The sequence below is a fragment of the Dipodomys merriami genome, unplaced genomic scaffold, assembly GCF_024711535.1.
Source record: "Dipodomys merriami isolate MVZ:Mamm:240054 unplaced genomic scaffold, mDipMer1.0.p SCAF_11, whole genome shotgun sequence".
Taxonomy (NCBI): Eukaryota; Metazoa; Chordata; class Mammalia; order Rodentia; family Heteromyidae; genus Dipodomys; species Dipodomys merriami.
In genome coordinates this window covers 31505804-31518418 of record NW_027202382.1, presented here as the reverse complement: position 1 = coordinate 31518418, position 12615 = coordinate 31505804, and the positions used below count along the sequence as shown (strand labels likewise).

Below are 12615 nucleotides of genomic sequence, written 5' to 3'. Positions count from 1 at the left end.
AGAAAGTGGAGGGATTTGAAGTCACAGAGGCTTGAGTCTCAAGCAAATTGTTTTATAACAAGTGTGCAAATTGTGCTGTGGCCTATAGTAGTGATAAGGAGAAGGCTATGAGTGCAAGAGCCAGTGGCCTTTATATCACTAAAGAAAATCAGTTCCATTACTTTACATACACATTCACATGTACAAGCATACATATACATACCTACACATGTACACATACACACACACACACACACACACACACACACACACACACACACACACACACATCTTCAATGACAGTCAAGGCGGAAGACCACTGAGAGAAACAGAAACTTTTCAAACTTAAGAGATTATGCATCAAGTGTCATTTGTTGATTGACTCATTCATTCAAAATGGTACTTATTAATTGATGGCTATTTATCAAACCTCTGGGATATAAAAGTGGGCAAGACAGATGTTAAGGGCAGAGAGCTATCTTAGTACACATATACTAAGTAATTACATACATACGAGAACAATTGAGCTCTTGAGATTGGCTGAAGGTTGTCCCAAACTGTTCTCTAACACATGATGTGGCTCTTCCCTCAAAACCTCTCTGTGAAGCTGGGTGCCAGTGGCTGCCATCTGCAATCCTAGTTACTCAGGAGGCTGAGAGCTGAGGATCACAATTCACTGTCAACTCTGGCAGAAAATAATCTGTGAAACACTTAATTAACCAATTACCCAGCAAAAAGCCAGAAGTGAGGTGTGGCTCAAGTGGTAGAGTGGTAAAATGTCAGCCTTGAGCAAAAGCCAAGCAAGAGTGCAAGGTCCCAAGTTCAAACTCCAGTACTGGAACAAATAATTTCCCTGTAAACCCTGGGTCTGTCATTTCACATCCCCATTTCATAGGTCAATCATCTGAGAAGTAAGGCTGATCCAAAGAGTGTTAAAGAACTGAAAATCTATGAAAAAGAGTAGCAAGACAATCTGTTCTCAACAAGAATAAGCAAACTAGAAAACATATAAAATAAATACATAAACAAAAAAGCAAGTAGAAAAGCACATTTATTTACAAGAATCAAAGATGTCCATTCCTGAAGTACATATAAAAATATCCATACTATAACAAAGGATTGGGAAGTATCTAAATTTTCATCTTTTGGAAGTGGTTCTATGATATATGAAATGTTCATGTGTCAGAATTACATCGGGTGAAAGAATATTAGAAGGAATTAGCTAGATTCATACACAGATGATACTAAAATACACAGGGATGATATTAAAATATTGAACACTTGGCCTAGGCTAATCACAACAAAAGGTCTAGTAATGTGTTCAAAGACACCAACACAGAGAGATGGTAAAAACACAACACTAAGTGACAAAAATAAAGTATCAAGAGCTAGGTAATTATAATGCCATCAATATAAAAGAGATCACACAGGGGCTGGGAAGGTGGCTCAGTTGTATAGCGCTTGTCTTGCATGCATGAGGCCCTGGGTTTGATTCCTCAGCACCACAAAAGCAAAAAGAAAAAAGCCAGAAGTGGCACTGTGGCTCAAGTGGTAGAGCGCTAGCCTTGAGCTGAAGAGCTGAGGGACAGTGCCCAGGCCCAGAGTTCAGGCCCCACGACCAGACCCAAAAAAAAAGAAAAGTTCACACAAAACAAAACTGTATGTTGCCCAGGGATTCATAAGAATTAAAAATGTCAGCCGGGCGCTGGTGGCTCACGCCTGTAATCCTAGCTACTCAGGAGGCTGAGATCTGAGGATCGCAGTTCAAAGCCAGCCCGGGCAGGAGAGACCGTGAGACTCCTAACTCCAATAAACCACCAGAAAACCGGAAGTGGCGCTGTAGCTCAAGTGGTAGAGCGCTCACCTTGAGCTGAAGAGCTGAGGGACAACGCCCAGGCCCAGAGTTCAAGCCCCATGACCGGCAAAAAAAAAAAAAAAAAAAAAGAACTAAAAATGTCAGAGGAATAGTAAACATCTAATTCAGGGTGGCCATTGCTTCTGTGTCTCAAGGAAGGGAACTGTTAGTAGAAGCTGGGAATAAATGGGGTGTAACTTTATCTTACAGAAAGAGACTGGAAGCAAGTAGAACAAAATTTGCATAGCTGTCAACTCTAGGTAGTGTACACACCTGCTGTATAGTGTGAACATCTGTAAGCACAGGTGTTTGGGGTTTACCTTATTCCATGTAATTTTATGATTTATAAAATAAAGTAACAAAACTCCTCCAGGCAGGAATGGAGGTGCATATCTGCTGTTGTAGCTACTCAGGAGGCTGAAGCAAGACCACCTGAATCAAGGAATTTCAAGGCAGCCTGGACAGCATAGCAAAACTTAGTCTCTTAAAACCAAAGAAAATCACTGTAAACTCTTGACTTATACAACCATGAAAAGTAAGTGTAAAATGACTTGCATAAACTCCCTTAACAATGTGTTCTTGTGTAACAGGCTCCATTGAACTAAACATGGTCTATAGCCAACCCTCTTGGCATCATCAATGAACATCTCGTCTGCACAGGTTCATGAATCCAAATGCCCCTCTTTCTATCATCTTCTAGGGATAATTATATCTTTTAGGCAGTCTTAGAAAACACCAATTCTTAGTTCTGTTTGCAGAAGTGAAAAGTTACTTATCCAGCAAAAAATACACCCTACATGGTCATCTAAAATGGCAAGCATCAAATGCTTCCTTTTTTACATGAACTACCTGGATAATTCTCTATAGTAAAGTTGCAAAAAAAAAAAAAAATACAGAGATAGCTGGATGCCAGTGGCTCATACCCATAATCCTAGCTACTTAGGAGGCTGAGATCTGAGAGTCACTGTTTCAAAGCCAGTATGGACAAGAAAGTCAGCAAGACTCTTATCTCCATTTAGTCGATAGAAAACTAGAAATGGAGCTGTGGCTCAAGGTGGTAGAACTAGCATTGTGCAAAGAAAGATCAAGGCCTGAGTTCAAGCCCTATGCCTGACAAAAAGAAGGAAAATAGAGTCCCATACACATTTCACCTAGATTCCCTCATATTTTCATCTTCATCGAGGCAATTTTTTTCAAACCTCAGAGGAAGATAAGTCATATAAACAACTGTGAAGAATCACCATATGTCATATAAAGAGGTGAGCTGTAACATTGGTTTTGGATGAAAGAGACCTGGTTCTAGTTGGTGCTGCCTTTGAGATATCATTATAAGCAGGTTATCCTGCATCTTTGGGATTCAGGTGGCTCTTGCACATCTGAATTTTGGATTAGCCATAGATTGCCAAAGTATCTTCCATGGGTTCTCATGGGTGCCTGGATATGTTGACCTATGGCTCAGGATGTGGAAGGTCTACTTGGTTTCTGCTCTACTACCTTAGCCTGATCATCTTGATTCCTCTTTTGTGTACCAAAGCTGCCTTATAATATTTCATTTCGGAAAAGAGTTTCCCTGCTTTAAAAATAGAAAAACTTAGTAGCTGTCAAAGTTCCCCTCATCCTGGCTCTAGGAATCAGTCCATCTTAGGAATACAGTATTGGTTCCCGGAGTCTTAGTGGCAATATGCTAAGGAGCACACAGGTGCCCAGTCTCACCCATCCTATTGTCTAAGAATTAGGCACAGATACATTGGTTTTAGTCTGTAGAAGCCAGTATCAAGGAGGCCAAGGATAGAACATAGCTTCTTTAATGGGCTGGAAGACATTTTTGTTTATTTTATTTTTTTCAAAAACAACTGGGACCAGGTTTAGGCAGAGGCTGCCAGAGGATTGTGTTTCATTTTACAACAGTGCGAGACTTTGCATAAACTATCTACGGCATTTGAAATCCAGGCCAGCAATTCGACATGTATCGTTTAGGAATGCTTTCCTCTGGGTTCTTAGCTGTCTGTCTCCCAGCCGATGGTGGCATAGCATATCTCTGAGGATGGGTCTTGGAAGTGGAGGGAGGGGAGTGTTCTTATCTCTGCATCTTAAGCATTCATGGTCAGAGAATTTGCCAACATGAACAAAGCCTTCTTACTGCTTAAATACGATTTCCTCTTATCTCGTCAGTTCTATCAGCACTAGACAAGGCTTTTAGCAGAACATGCTGCTGTTATTTTATTCTCCTGTTTTCCTGGTTAGTTGTGTATTTGTTTCAGGCTGACTGCAATCTCACTAGGGACAGTCGAAGCAGATCAGAGAGGCAAGAACAAATCCAGCTGAACCTTGGCCCAAAGCCCTTGCTGATTTTCAAGTCATTTCTGTTCTTGGGGAGGTGGAGGAAAAGGGAGATGTGAATCTTCATAAGTCTCCTGCTTTTGTGAATAGGTCATGCACTTGCGCATTTAGCACCCCTTCATTGAAGAGGAATGGCGTGCTGGGGTCCGGAGTGCTGAGAGAGGGAAAAGAGCCTCACAGTACTGCAGGCTGGCTAACTGAATAAAGGCATGGTCTCAAGATGACTGATGCTGTGGCCATAGTGTGTCTATCTCCCTACATTGAGGCAAATCCTGCTTCATAAGGCCTTACTGGGCAATGGAGGTTTTACTAAACACTTTGTGGGGGACACACGGGACAGTCACACTGCACACCCTGGAAGACTTTCCCCCCCATCCACCCTGACATCTCGTTCTCTCCATTCGTCTGCACATTCTTCCAGCTGCTCGAGTGTCACAGGCTCCAGGGATCTTCCAACTACTCCCAGACTCCTCTCTGACCCCAATATGAACATCTCCCTCACACACGCCATGCAAAGCCCATTATGCTCTCCCATCTATACTCCACCTCTCAACAAACCCTTCTAATGATCTAGCCTCAAGGATGGCATGGCACTGTACATAGTGACCTTTGTCCCCCTGTCATACTAGGGTAAACACAACTGCTCCCTCCTTTCCCATTATTCGCTGTTTCGTTGAGCACATCAAGGGTGCTCTAGAACAGTATTCAGGACTTGGGTTTCCTGAAAGAGGTCAGTTCTCTAGAGCTACATTGTTCCTACTCCTGTGCTCACTTCAGCATTATTCAAGACAACTAAGATGGGCTAACAACCTACCTGTTCATCTTCAATGCATCAATACATGCTGTGAAATTCTTAAAAGGGAAAGCAGGCTGGGAAGGTGGCTCAGTGGTACAGTGCTTGCCTTGCATGCATGAGGCCCTGGGTTCGATTCCTCAGCACCACATAAGCAGAAAAAGCTGGAAGTGGTGCTGTGGCTCAAGTGGTAGAGCTCTAGCCTTGAGCTGAAGAGCTGACGGACAGCGCCCAGGCCCACAGTTCAAGCCCCATGACCGGGGAGGGGGAGGACAGTTTGGGGCAGAGAGACCATCTGACACCCACCTGTAACAAGTGTGGATCATGAGGATTTTATCCTCAAGTTAAATAAGCCACTTCTAGAAGGAGAAATACAGCATACATCCATTTATATAAAATGATCAAAGTCACAGAATCAAAGATGGAAAGGTGAGTGCTGAGAGTGGTAGGGAGAGGAATTGGGAAGCTGCTCACCAAAGAACATAGAGGTCAGTTGAGTGAGGCAAGTAACTCTAGACACCTGCTGTCAAACATTTTACCTACAGTTAATGCTGCTGTTTTATACACTGAATGAATTGTTGAGATTGCCTGTTGTGTTTTGACTACAGTAAAATGAAATTTCAAGAAAACCAAGTATGATTTTTAAATGATTGAAAAAATGGATACTCAAAATCTGGTACCAGTGGTCCAAGCCTGTAATTCTAGCTACTCAGGAGGCTGATATCTGATGATCACAGTTTGAAACCAGCCTGAGCAGAAAAGTCCATGAGACTCTCAGAAGTAGAGTCATAATGCAAGTGGTAGAATGTCAGCCATGAGTCAAAAAGCTGAGGGGCAGGGCCTAGGCCCTGAGTTCAGCCTAAGCATTGACACACAAAAAAAGCTGATCTTCAGTAATGAATGAATGGATTAATAAAGAAATTATCAAGTTGAAGGAGATATGAAAGTATCTGTTTAGCCCCCAGCTGGAATTATTCGTTGTGTCTTCCATGTACATATAGCTCCTTTTATATACCTGAGTTACACCACTTGTCAAGTTAAATTATCATTGCTTAGTCTTGTCTAATCCCTTTAAAATAAAAAAATTTCCAAAGTGAGGACCATGTTTTATTTATCCACAAGTAAATCCCAGCAGATTCCCTAGCAGGTGGCTCCGTGGTAGAGTGCTTGCCTTGCATGCATAAGGCCCTGGGTTCAATTCCTTAGTACCACATAAGCAGAAAAAGCCGGAAATCGTGCTGTGGCTCAAGTGGTACAGCGTTAGCCTTGATCTGAAGAGCTGAGGGACAGTGTCCAGGCCCAGAGCTCAGGCCCCATGACCGGAAAAAAAAAAAAAAAAGTAACCAGTGAATAATGCAGCAGCAACAGCATACATTGATTGTCTTTTCTAGACATTGTTTGAAAAGGCTCTAAGGCCAATTTCCTAGTTGCCATATCCAGCAAAGACAATCAGAAGAGTAACATGGAATTTTACTGCAGTCATTCCAGCAATGAGTCTTTTTGCTTTGTTTGTTTGTTTTTGTTTGAGCCTACTATTTGTACAAAGAGCTAGAGGAGTTCTTCCCTCCGAGCTTTGAGATCATTGGAAATCCAAGTTGGGATGGTATCCAAAATCTTTATGACAACTCTCACAACTGATAGACAGGGAAACAGGCCCAGATGGGAGGGAACAGGATGATCTGAAGCACAGTTATCTCTATGGACTCTGTGAGGTGCCGGTAGCCATCCTGCAGAGGGCTTCTTCAAGAGTCCTGACTCTTGTCCATTTGGTTGTCCATTCAGCATGCTGCCAGCCACTACATTACTAAACCCCCCTCTTTTGCAGAAGACTGTTTTCAATTAGAGGAGTTAACGATGTCTTGCTTTCAAAGGGTTTTTTAAATCCAGTTTATCTTCCACCCACACACAATGTACACAAAGCAAGGGGGAGGGAGGCAAAGGAGGCAGGGGGCGGGTGAAGGGGTGCTGGTATTTTTCCCACACAGGGACATGCCATGAGGTTTCCATTGAATTTTGATTTTACAGATTTCCATGCCTTTTTGTCAATCAAGGAGGGAGGAAGTGCCCCTTCAAAGCTCTGGCTATCCTCTACCATTTCCTAGTCTACTTAGAGAGACCTGCAATGGGCCTAGCAGCAAAAAAGGTCAGGGGAAAAGGAGGGAGAGCCCCAGGGGTACACACTGACAATTACACTATGGTAACTTCCCAAGTGTGCGCGTGTGAATATGCACACGCACACACACACACACACACACACACACACACACACACACACACAGTATCAGGAAGTGTTTCCCAATATTTCTCTTTAGGATGGATTTTTACCCTCAAGCTTGCCATTCCCATGCCCAGTTATTTACCCTCAAGAATTACAAGGTTATCCAGCTGCTGATGGCTTATACCTGTAATCCTAGCTACTCAGGAGGCTGAGATCTGAGGATTGTGGTTTGAAGCCAGCCTGGGCAGGAAAGTATGTGAGACTTAGATCTCTAGTTAACTGGTAAAAGTTGAAAGTGGAGGTGTAGCTCAAGTAGTAAAGTGCTAGCCTTGAGTGGAAAAGCTAAAGGACAAGGCCTAGTCCCTTAGATCAAGCCCCAATACTGGCATGAAATAATAATAATAATATAAAAATAACTTCAAAGTTTAAAAGGGTCAGAAGCTGGTTCCTTGATATGAGTCACCATCTCAGTCCTGGAGATTGCAGGATAGAACGCTTGCTAGGATCATCCCCTCAGCTTGTGTTTGCAAAAGGCTGAGGAAACTCAGACACATAAACATACCTCTCTAGACCCAGCTTCATTCCTTCTCAGAGCTCCCTTTTAGGAGGGCAGTAGACCAGCTACTGAATGGTCTACACGAACAGGATGCTGTCCATGTGTAATCTCGTGTCACCTCCATAATGACTGAGTGAATAAGCATTTTTGTCCCCATTTGAGAGACTAGGACTTTTGACATTTGAGAAGACATTGGTCTAACCAAACCCAAACTGGCCTGACCTAATGCCCATTTCTTTCCCTCCTCTTGACTCTTCCATCCCAGTAAGGCTTGGTCCACACCCTGGATGTCATGAAACCACATTTAGTTTCTTGCCTTTCCCTCTGTCACTCTTTGTATGTGCTTCAAGGATAGTGACCATGCCTGGTTTATTTCTTTCTGATTGGAGTCTTTCTCAGTCACTGGGTAGAGCTTAGCAAACACTGCCAATATTGAACTAATGTGGCTTTTCCAAGGCTATATAAGCTACCCACTGGTCATGCATTTGATCTAGGAGTCCAAGTCACTGATAGGCCTAGACTTAGGTGCAGAGTTGATGCTGATAATAATTGTATGGGGCAAGGTTATTGAGTAATGGACGATATTACAGCCAGTCAACCACTTCAAGCTCAAGATGATGTGCAATTAATATGAGGTAAACAAAAAAATTGTTTCTCCAATAAATAGAATATACCACAGAGCCTGTTTGAGTCCATTATTTCATTTAATCCTTAAACTATCCTGTATAAAAAGGACTTTGTTATCTATATTTTCCAGATAAGAAATTGAAGCTAATGGCTAATTCAGTTCTTGAGTCCACTGGACCAGTTAGAAACAAAACAAAACAAAACTGTAATGTCAGTGCTACCATTCCTGGTCCTTTGTCTACAACACACATTACCAATTAAACCCTGATTTCTTTCTCCTTTAGTGTCAGTTTGTAAGTCTATCTCAGCAAAGCACTATGGGTACTCACTCATACTTGGCCAGAACTGATCTGGGCAATGAATTCTACTTGTAGGTCTTGAACTTGACCAAGTTTATTGGGGCCAAGACTTAGGCTTTACCTGTTACATATTCTACTAATAAGAGTAGAGGAACACCATAAATAGATATCCAGTAAATATTAGTTGGACAAAATAACTAATGACCATGAATGGTAAATTACCTGCCTCATCTCAATTAATACATCTGAGCAAATGCTACTCAAATATTCTGATTCTTGATTCCCATTGTCTGATGTGTGCTCTAGACCTTTCCTACCTGGGTTTCTTGCCAATTGCTGTTCTCTTCCTTAGTTGTCTTTTCTGTCCCTTATTCCAGACTGACTCACTGAACACAGAAATCTCAAAGACAACCAAGGGTTAAAAGAAACACAACATATCACACACACACACACACACACACACACACACACACACACACACACACACACACACACACACACACACACACACACACACCCTCCAATCCCCCTCCTCCAACCTTCTTTTTACACACTTAATAACAATGAAAAAGAAAGGAGAGGAGGGAGGGGGTGCTGGCTTTCTTTCACCAACCATTAGAAACAATTATCACTTTCCCCAGGCCTCCGGAGCAGCTTTCCCTTTGATGCTGGCTTTAAAGAGCTAGAGGGGAGGGGGAGGGGCCATCGCCTTTCTTTCAATTTGAGGATTTATTATTTGGCATGGACAGACAACCAAGCAAAGAAGCATTTCCTGTGTACAGGGTGAGTGGACAGGACAGAGAATTGACTCTTTTCTTCCTCAAAGTTTGGGAAGTCACAGCAGATCTCCCAACCTCTATCCAGAGGCCACTTGAAGATAAGAGAACTTGACATTGGATAGCTTCCAGCCTTGGAGCTTAGCTATGGGCTGATTAGCACCTCATTGTCCTGGAAATCTGTCCCTAACACATTATATACTTCTGGTGGTTTCTAATGCCCTCCAAACCTGCACCTCCCTACAAATCTGAAATCCCTCTATTTGGGGGTGCAAACCTTGGACTTCATCAAATGATCATGATCACTCAGGATGTGACTCACACCTGTAATCCTAATTACTCAGGAGGCTGAGATCTGAGCATCCTAGTTCAAAGCCAGTCTAGGCAGGAAAGTCTTTGAGATTTTTATTTCCAATTAATCACCAAAAAGCCAGCAGTGGAGCTGTGGCTCCATTGGTAGAACAGTAGCTTTGAGCAAAAAGAGTTCAGGAACAGCACCCAGGCCCTGAGTTCAGGATGGGTCCCAGGATTGGCATGCATACATGTTCACGTGTGTGCAAGCAGTGCACACACACACACACACACACACACACACACACACATACACGTGCGGTGAAGACATCCTTGTTCTACAGTATATTAACATACTTAACCTGTTGTATAACTAAATCTTGTAGAGGAAAGAAACTTTCAGAATCATAGAATTTATTCTGGGGACTGCGCATTCAATTGTTTAATTGTATCGATATATGATTGTATATTTCTGATGCAAAGAAATTAGATGTCTCAATCGAAGAAAAAAAGCTTACATTGAAGGCCTACCACAGTATCCACAAAAGCTAGTCAGCTTCTGTGTTCCAAGCCTAGAATCCCCACATTGCTATGAAGCCACTATTACTATCCTCCTCTCTGCCCTGAAGATACGGAACCCGAGGCTGAGAACTGATTGGTAGCATGCCAATGTTACACCTGTCAGGAGCAGGTGTTTCATTCTGGGTCTGAACCCTGTCTGTGTTAGTCCAAGATCCCTATCCCCATTCTGAGGGATGGGCAAGGAAAATGAGGACCACACAGGGTAACACGGATGACAGTCAGGCATGCTCCTCTCTCAGTTCACTCCATTCCTCCTGGCATAAAGGGTGGTTCATGCTCCATATTCAGTAAATAATCACAACAGCCGTAGCAGTAATCACTGAAAAGTGATGCCAGATCCCAATTTATATCATGGACAGTGTTAGTTCTCACATTTCTACCAACCCCTCACCCTGCCCCAGGGGGTTGGTACTATCTCCCCGTGTTTTAAGTCCAGAGGAGCCAGGGACACTGAGCTGAGCCCATTCTGGGACACTTGTTTGTGAGAAGGCAGTAGGCAGGGGGCTCAGACTCCTCCAGCTAGTAAATCCTCTAACAAGGGAGAATGATTAGTGTCGGATGTGGCGGTGGGCTTTTGTGCTGCTGACAACTGCTGCCATGAAAGGCCTGTCCAGGCTCATTTCACAGGGGCCTCACAGGCCTTCCCTAATTATGCCATTCACTAGTCACCCAGGCCCGCCTCTGAACTCCTGACCCAGCCGTGAAAGACTTGGGATCTCATTACTAATCTTCTTAAGCCACCTAGTTCTCCAAAATACAGCCATTTAAGTTGGAGGACGAGGCTTTGGGGGGGTGGAAGGTGGGAAAAGGGAAATCCCAGCTTAAAGACTTCTCATGATACAGCCATCTTCCTCCTCCGGAGCCAGTGGCCCTAGTCACAGGACAGCTGGTTGGCATGGGCAGTGTGGCTCAGTGCTGGGCAAGTCTTGCCATGGGTCTGTGGCTGAGCACTGGAGGCTGGGGCAGATACTCTTGGATAGGAAAAGGAAGGGCATCTGGGCCCACCCGTTTGTAATTTCAGGGGTGCCAGTGGGGGATAAGGTCTGTGTTTGTTTTAATTATTATTATTGTTGTTGAAAAGGGAGGAAAAAAATACAGAAACTGTTAACATCTGGAGGCGGCTGTCCAGCTTACGTAATCGCCTGTAGCAGAGGAGGAACACAGGATCCCTGGCCAGATGGTCGGTGATGACTACACAGCTCATGTACCGCCTCCAGGAGTTAAGATGCTGATTGGACTGGGTGAGTGGGATATAGGGCCTTGCTCATAGGGAGAAGGGAAAGAGGCAGGGGTTGCTTACGGAAAAATCCAGTACTATGTTTGCACTTCCACATTTTTTCAAATGTTTGTCTTTCTGACTCTTCCTCATTGATTTGCTCATTCAGTAGTAAGCATATACTTAGTCTGTATTCTACGCTGGGATCTTCATTCTCTTAGTCCATGTGAGAAAACAATGGATCCCAGAGGAAAATACCAAGAGATATTTAAAATGTTTTCTTTCTAAATTGCTCCCAGAGCCATAGGACAAGTAGAGCAGAGCATTTAAGCAAGCAATTCTTGCAGAAAAATGAGGCAAGTTCTGTGTTCAAGCCTTGCATAATGAGGGATAAACACAGACAAAGCAAAATGCTGAAGCAATCTATGCCTGAAGGCCAGGTTTAAAGTGCAAAATCTTTGTGTCAAGTGGTCTTTGGAAATCAAGAGCTAAAATTAAAAACACTAAAGAAAGGGAGAATTGGGCTGTAGTTGAGCCATGACAGACCAGTTTCTTAAATGATGTCAACAGTGGAAGTATGAAGGAGGATGTTCAAGACGCTACTTGCTGCTGCAAACAGCTCCCACCATAGTATCTTTTAAAAGCTACATCGCTAATTTTTGTATTTCCAAATCTCTTTCCTTACATTTATACCAAATGGAACAAGTTAAATTTCTGGAATTCTAGATCATGATATAAAAGGAGTAGAGACTCTGGATCAGATCAACAGGGCACAGTCAGCTTCCACAGAGTATACACTCAATTCTAGATAGGAATTCCAAGCTCCTACCAGAGGTAGGCAAAAGTTCTACAAACATGGTAAAATTTTATCTCAGAACCCTGAACCACTGCCAGTTCTAGAACAAGATCTTGACAGAGTTCTAGACCATAATGCTGAGAAATGATAATTCTACAAAGCAATCCTTGATACCTGAGATTTAGACAAAGGTCCAAAATAGTCATCCAAAATGTTCTTCTTACTGGTCCTGAAGTGGGACCAGAAAACCACCAATTCTAGAGCAAAGTACAAGAATAAGGAGATCA

General features: G+C 43.0%; 1 protein-coding gene across 1 annotated transcript in view; it reads right to left on the bottom strand.

Annotated features, from left to right (window-relative positions):
- The window catches only part of Pappa (pappalysin 1), a 226188-nt gene that overhangs the window by 63703 nt on the left and 149870 nt on the right, over positions 1 to 12615 (bottom strand). The gene's annotated exons all lie outside the window — the stretch shown is intronic.